The sequence below is a fragment of the Scylla paramamosain genome, chromosome 20 (assembly GCF_035594125.1).
Source record: "Scylla paramamosain isolate STU-SP2022 chromosome 20, ASM3559412v1, whole genome shotgun sequence".
Classification (NCBI taxonomy): domain Eukaryota; kingdom Metazoa; phylum Arthropoda; class Malacostraca; order Decapoda; family Portunidae; genus Scylla; species Scylla paramamosain.
This window is the reverse complement of record NC_087170.1, coordinates 14,186,495-14,193,994: the sequence shown is the minus strand read 5'-3', so window position 1 is coordinate 14,193,994 and position 7,500 is coordinate 14,186,495. Positions and strand designations below refer to the sequence as shown.

At 37.7% G+C, this 7,500-nt stretch overlaps 1 long non-coding RNA gene across 3 annotated transcripts in view; it reads left to right on the top strand.

The window, feature by feature from the left end:
• The window catches only part of LOC135110401 (uncharacterized), a 50,686-nt gene that overhangs the window by 27,381 nt on the left and 15,805 nt on the right, over positions 1-7,500 (top strand). For 2 of the 3 annotated variants that reach the window (XR_010273243.1, XR_010273242.1), the window contains exon 2: positions 6,219-6,251. The exons of the other annotated variant lie outside the window; for it this stretch is intronic. This is a non-coding gene — a long non-coding RNA (uncharacterized LOC135110401). The remainder of the gene's footprint in view (positions 1-6,218; positions 6,252-7,500) is intronic. 3 annotated transcript variants of the gene reach the window in all.

The window sequence follows — 7,500 nt, the reverse complement described above, 5'->3', positions numbered from 1 at the left end:
TCTTCCTCCTCGTCTTTCTTCTTCACTTTGTATTTCGTATTTGTTCTTCTTCTTCTTGTTCTCCTCCTCCTCCTCCTCCTCCTCCTCCTCCTCCTCCTCCTCCTCCTCCTCCTCCTCCTCCTCCTCCTCCTCCTCCTCCTCCTCCTCCTCCTCTTCCTCATCTTCCCTCTTGTTGGCTTCTTCTTTATTCCTTTTCTTCTGCTTTTTTATCCTCGTCTTTTTCTTTCTTCTCTTTTCTCCTCCATTTTTCTTTTCCTTTTCGTCCATTTTGTTTTTATTATTTTTATTCTTGATTTTTCTTTTCCTCTTTGTCTTTCTTTATTGTTTTTTTCCTTTGTTTTATTTTCCTACTTTTTTTTTATCTTGGTCGTATTTTCTTTTTTTTCCTCGTTTTCTCCTTCAGTTTATCCTTATTTACTTCCCTTTTTATCTTCCTCCTCCTCCTCCTCCTCCTCCTCCTCCTCCTCCTCCTCCTCCTCCTCCTCCTCCTCCTCCTCCTCCTCCTCCTCCTCCTCCTCTTGTGTACTCTGAGAAGTCGTATTTTCCTCCCTCCTCTTCCTCTTCCTCTTCTTCTGTCTGGGCGATGGATGAGAGAGAGAGAGAGAGAGAGAGAGAGAGAGAGAGAGAGAGAGAGAGAGAGAGAGAGAGAGAGAGAGAGAGAGATATAAGTAACCCCTCTTCCTTTCTTCAGTATTTCTTTTCCTCCTCCTCCTTCTCCTCCTCCTCGACGCATTCCTCCTTGTGCCTCCTTTTTCCCTCTCACTCCTCCCCTTTCCATCTTTTTCCCCTCTACCGCATCAGAGAGAGAGAAGAAAGAGGGAGGGAGTGACGGGAGGTGAGAGGGGAGGCGAGGGATGAGGCGGTGAGGGAAGGGTAATGCGGTTATGAATGTTGATGGGAATGGGGAGGGTGGGGAAGGAATGGGGAGGAATAATAATGATGTGGGTGCTATGCATATATAAAATACAATACACGTTTACCGTATATTGTATAGAGAATGTGTTTTAATGGGTTGTGGGGATGAATGAATAAATAATGAATAAAACTGGAGTGTATTGGTGGTATGAGTGTATGAGAAAGAGAGAGAGAGAGGGAGAGAGAGAGGGAGGGTATTGTGTGTCTATGTTAATGTAATTAGCTGCTTAAAGATGTATATTCCGCTGCTCATTATTGTAAAAAAAGATGTTAATTGTTAGGAATATTTTTAACAATCTTGGTGCGGGTACGGAGTTCTGGTTTATTACAGTTGAGCGAAGTAATGATTTTAATAGTAATGGTGTTCTATTACTACTATCACCACCACCACCGCCACCACCATCAGTACAATTACCAACAACAATAACAATAACCAAACCACCAAACCGCTGCCAAAAAAAAAAAAAAAAAAAAAAAAAATGTCGCTCCTTGCATAACTATTTTAACCAAGGAGTATTGAGGCCGGGGGGGTGTGAGGGGGGAGGGAGGTAGGTTGGGGTTAGGGGTAGGGGTGTGCAGGTGTCTTACATGTTGCCTAATTACTGTCATTTGCCAGGTGAGCCCCCTAATTAGCGCGCCAGGTAGAGGTCAGCGCGTTGGTGGTGGTGGTGGTGGTGGTGGAGGTGGTTGTTGTGGTAGTGGTGGTGGTGCACGAAGTAAACGAATAAAAGTAATGAGATTTTCTTTAATGTTCGTGGAAAACTTTAGTGTAGGAAAATAATAAGGAAATACTAAAAGGAAAAAAGATAAACATTGAATACTCTAGTAAAGGGGAAAAAAATAAAAGTGTTGAGGATAATGAACGCGGAAACTTAAGCACAGGAAAATAATAATAATAATAATAATAATAATAATAATAATAATAATAATAACAACAAAAGACGAAATAGAATAGTAAGAAGAAAAGGAGAATAAAAAGTGACGAAGATAATGTTGCCGGGAAACTTGGGCGTAGAGGAAATAAGCAAAAAGTGAAAAGAAAAAGCGATAATAATAATCTTTTTTGGAACATGATGATTAAAACATGAGAGGGAAACATAACAAACTTAAGGAAAAATGAGGAAACATCGTGAAGTATTACAACACACACACACACACACACACACACACACACACACACACACACACACACACACACACACACACACACACACACACACACACACACACACAAAGGGGCACTGCAGTATTCAATATTTCTGTACATAAATATAGCAATGGATTCACTGATTATAGATATCCATTTAAAGTTGTTGCTTCACTAATAATTGTAATGAGTTCAAACAGTGATTTTTCGTGAGAGAGAGAGAGAGAGAGAGAGAGAGAGAGAGAGAGAGAGAGAGAGAGAGAGAGAGAGAGAGAGAGAGAGAGAGAGCAGGTGAAAAATACGATTCATTAAAAATACAGGGTAAACATTTTTTTTTTCGTATGATTTGTGTATTTAAAATATAATTTCGTTTTTTTTTTTCATAATTTCTTTCAGAGCGACAATTTTTTATGTAGTAGGTATGTATAAATTTGATATGTACAATTTTTTTTTCCATTTGATTTTTCATGCATTTTTTTTCACTACTTTGGTGGGTCGAACAAGATTTTTCCTTATATATATTCTCCAGTTTATTTATTTTTTCAACTAACTTCCCATCATATCTTTTTTTCTTTCCATATATTTCCGTGTTTTTCTTACAATCTAGTCTGTTCCGTCTGTCTGTCTGTCCGTCTGTCTGTTCCTGGCTCGTGGATTTGCCTTATAAGCAACATAATGGCCACTTTTCTGCACCTTTCTGCTTTTTTTTTTTTTCTATTAATTTCTTGCTTTGATGCGCAAACTATGGCTGCTTTAGACATAGAATGAATGGCTGGTTAGAACTTAGCCTTGTGATGATGATGATGATGATGATGATGATGGTGATGGTGATGATTGTGGATGCTAATATTAAAAATGCTCCCTTTTATCTTTTTTACATTCATGCCATTGATTATTGTGATGGTGATGCTGCTTATGATGATGATGATGATGATGGTTATGGTGATGATAAATAGGTTATGCATTTACTTGTTATTAATAAACACTATTGCTGTGTACTTTTATACAACGCATGGGTGAATGAATGTACATACATATATACATGCAACGATGAGTGAAGTGAATAACCAGGTAAATATTCGTGCTTAGTAGTAGTAATAATAATAGTGATAATAATAATAATAGTGATAATAATAATAATGGTAATAATAATAATAATAATAATAATAATAATAATAATAATAATAATAATGGTAAGTACTCAGGTGTTTTAGTCGCAGGTTTTGAAAAAGGGACAAAAAAAGGACCAAAAAAATTAAGAAAAGGACACATTTACAAACTCATAAAAAACGGACCCTTTCTTTTTTTCCCCAGTCATCTGAATTCCCTCTCACCTGTCACCCCTTTAATTAGTGCCGCGGACAGGTGTGATGCTAACGATAATTGACCTCACCTGTCGTGCCCATAATTTAACAGGCGGACAGGTGCAATGGTTATGTTAATGGCCCCCTACCTGTTGGGTCTTTAATTGCTTGATTGGTGTGTGGGCAGGTGTGGTGAGCCAGCCAAGCCAAGTCAAGCCAAACCAAAACCAAGCCACGTCTCCTTGCCCTTCTGTCTGTCTGTCTGCCTCTCTGTCTTCTTTGGTTCTCTTGGAAGGAAGGAAGGAAGGAAGGAAGAGAAGAGAAGAGAAAGAAATGATAGTTTAAAAAATTCTCCTTGATCTGGGTTTTCATTGTTTAATAATAATAATAATAATAATAATAATAATAATAATGACAACAGTACCGTTACTACTACTACTACTACTACTACTACTACTACTACTACTACTACTACTACTACTACCAGTAATGATAATAACAATAACAATAACTTGAAACCATTTAAAGCACATGCATTCAAATTAAGACATCAGGAGACGGACGAAGAGGAGGAGGAGGAGGAGGAGGAGGAGGAGGAGGAGGAGGAGGAGGAGGAGGAGGAGATGTGGCTTCCGGCTCTTAATTGCTTGTATGGGACACCTGACTCTCACCTGGCCCTCACTTGACAATCAAGCAGAACACACCTGTGCGTCTCTGCCTCCCTCCTTACTAATCACGGCCTTAATTAAGAAAGCAAAGCACTTGACTCCCTTTATTCCTGTTAAAGAGACTTAATACCCTTTTTTCATCATTATTACTCTGATGTCCCTCCCTTTCTATTTAAATTCTCGTTGCTCTTTGATCTTCCTCCCTTTTCTATCAATTCCCTTCCCTTTAATGACCTGTCCCTCTGGTGTGTTGACCTATTGCTAAGTGCATTATTATTCCCTTTTATCTGCCCTTGGTAATACATGTGCTCATTTCTCACAACTCGTTATTCCCCTTTCTTGTCCCTTTGATCAGTGTGTACCTGTTTCTCACATCAGTACTTTGGTCCCTTTAATTCTGTGGTATTCAATCTAAGTATCTATAGGGTGCTTAAAAAAGGTGGAGATTCGAAGTGGCTTTATCTTTACAATCGCGAGTTAACCATTACTAAAAACTCGCATCATATGAAAAGGAGGAATAAAAGCTTGAATCAACGACCTTTTGAAACCGTAAGAGTCTTTATCTGAGGTCGTTTACATAGATATAGCCATTTCACATCAGCTCCATCTTTTCGAAGCACCCTGTTCCTTGAATATAATACTTCGTGTTCTTTCAATATATTCTGCCTTGTTATATCAATCTCTATGCATTTTAAATATCTACTTATCTGCCTCTGTGTTATAATTCTTATGGCTCTTTGTATCCTCCTCTGTGCTCCTCCCCTGCCCTCCCCTCCCCCCTTGGTCCTGTTTTGTTATAATCTGTGTTTACTATTATTTTCTTTCCTTTTTTTTTCTTTTTTTTTTTTTTGCCATTTCTCTCTTGGTTAGGTTTACTGTGTCTGTTTCTCATTTTTCTTTCTTTCCTATTGTTTATTATCATTCTTCGTTTTGTTTCGTTTTTTTTTCTGTTTCCGTCTTTGTTTCTTTATTATGATCCCTCTTTCTGCATTTTCATTTTTCTGTTTTTTATTTCCTTTTTTCTTTTCTTTTTTTTTTTTAGTTTTGTATGTCTATTTTTTGTTTGTATTTTCATCTTTTCTTTGTTCATCTTTTTTTTATTTATGTCCTTTTTTCTGTATTTTCATCTTTCTTCCTGTATTTCTATTCTTCCTTCTTTGTTACCATCTTTCTTTTTTTTTGTATTTTCATGCTTGTATATTATCATCGTTTTTTTTTCTGTATCACCATCCTTTCTTCTGTATTACTGTCCTCCCTTATTTATCATCATTCTTTTCTTCCTTCCTTTATTATCCTCCCTTCTTCTTTAACACCTTAAGTTTTTTTTTTTAGCTTCCTAGTGACCATTTTGACCTTATTTTGACTGACCTTTTTACTTTTTTCCTTCCTGAAACTACTTTGTGCATTACCCTACATGACCTTACTTTAAATGACCTTATCTTGACCTCTTGACCTTATTTTGATTTGATTTTTTTGACCTTACCTTGTTCAAAGTCGAGGTAACCCTTCAGGAATATTCCGTGACCTTTTCTGAGTGTGACCTTACCTTAAATAGTATGACCTCTTTTGGATCCCTTTCTTTGATCGTAACTTTAGTAATCTGACCTTTTTATCCGCTTTGTGACCTTAATTACCTATTTTGGATACCTTTTTCTCATCTTAATTCTGGTACTATGACCCTTACCTTTGACCTTAATTTGACCTTTATTTTAGATACCTTTTCCCTGACCTTAGCCGTAATAAAGGGACCTTTTATCTCTTTCTGTGACCTTTCTATGACCTTAATTCTTTATGAGATCATCCCTTTACTTGTATGTGACTTTAACCCTGTGACCTTAATTTTAGATACCTTTTCTGAGACTTTATTCTAATATTATTTATCCATTTTGTGACCTTAGTTACCTTTCTTTGACCTATGACCTTAAACCTTTTCCTCGTGTGTGCCCTTAATCCTAATATGACCTTTAATTTAGATACCTTTGTTACCTTAACCCTGATAATGTGACGTTTTTATCTTTTTCGGTGACCTTTACGACCTTGAACCTTTTATATGACCTTTTCTTCTTGTGTGTGTGACCTTAACCTAAATGTGACCTTGTGCCAATGTTCTTCCTGTACTTGTGACCTCTCTAGTCTGATCCCCCACCCGTAGAAGGTCAATAACGTGACCTTTATCCCCGTCAGGTCAAGTTACTCGTCCTTCATGCAGTCAAGCAGGTAACCCACGCAAGCCCTCTTATTTCCGCATGTCTCTGCTAGTTGACGAGGGGCAATTAGGCTGTTAGCGGCTCCCTCCTGCTGCCTAGTTGAGTAGTTAAGCAGTTAAGCAGGAAAAGTACTTGTTTCCTTCTTATCTCCTACCTCCTACCTAACCTAACCTTACCTAACATAACCTAAACGGGAAAATTTCTTGTTTTATTTCCTATCTTTTTCCTCTTACCTAACCTAATCTACTGTAACTTCATCTTATCTCACCTTACCTTACCGTACCTAACCTAATATAAACGGGAAATTACTTGTTTTATTTCTTAACTGTTTCCTCTTACCTAACCTTACCTACCGTAACCTAACCTAACCTACCGTAACCTAACCTAACCTAACCTAACCTAACCTAACCTAACCTAACCTAACCTACCGTAACCTAACCTTACCTTACCTTACCTTACCTTACCTTACCTAACCTAACCTAACCTAACCTAACCTAACCTAACCTAACCTTACCTTACCTTACCTTACCTTACCTTACCTTACCTTACCTTACCTTACCTTACCTTACCTAACTTACCTCAACCTAACCTAAGCAGGAAAAGTATCTGTTTTTCCTCCTCTTCAACCTTCCTAATCCTCCTCCTTTTACTTGTTTTCCTCTTTTCCTTTTGATTTTCTCTTTCCTTTTCCTACTTTCTTCTCTTATTCTACCTGATCCTCCTCTTCTTCCTTTATTCTTGTGTGTTTTCTTCGTTTCCATTTTTTTATTATTGTTTCCTTTTCCTACTTTCTTCTTCTGTCTTTATTCCTTTTCTTTCCCTTTTTCCTTTATTTTGCTTTTACTTTTTCTTTGTTTCTTTTCTTTTATCCCTCTCTTCTTTTTCTTCGCTCTTGTGTTTTGTTGGTTTCCATCTTATTCTTTTTCTCTCCCCTTTCTCTGTTTTCCTTATTCAATTCTTCTTTCTCCTTTTTTCTTTCTAATTTCTTTTTCTTTTCTGTATTTAACTGTTTTCTTGTGTTCTTCCTTTCCCCTATCTCCCTCCCCCCTCTCTCTCTCTCTCTCTCTCTCTCTCTCTCTCTCTCTCTCTCTCTCTCTCTCTCTCTCTCTCTCTCTCTCTCTCTCTCTCTCTCTCTCTCTCTCTCTCTCTCTCTCTCTCTCTCTCTCTCTCTCTCTCTCTCTCTCTCTCTCACCTTTCCTCAAAAATTTTCTCCGTCTACCACTCTCTCTCATAAATCATTCTCCTCCTCCTCCTCCTCC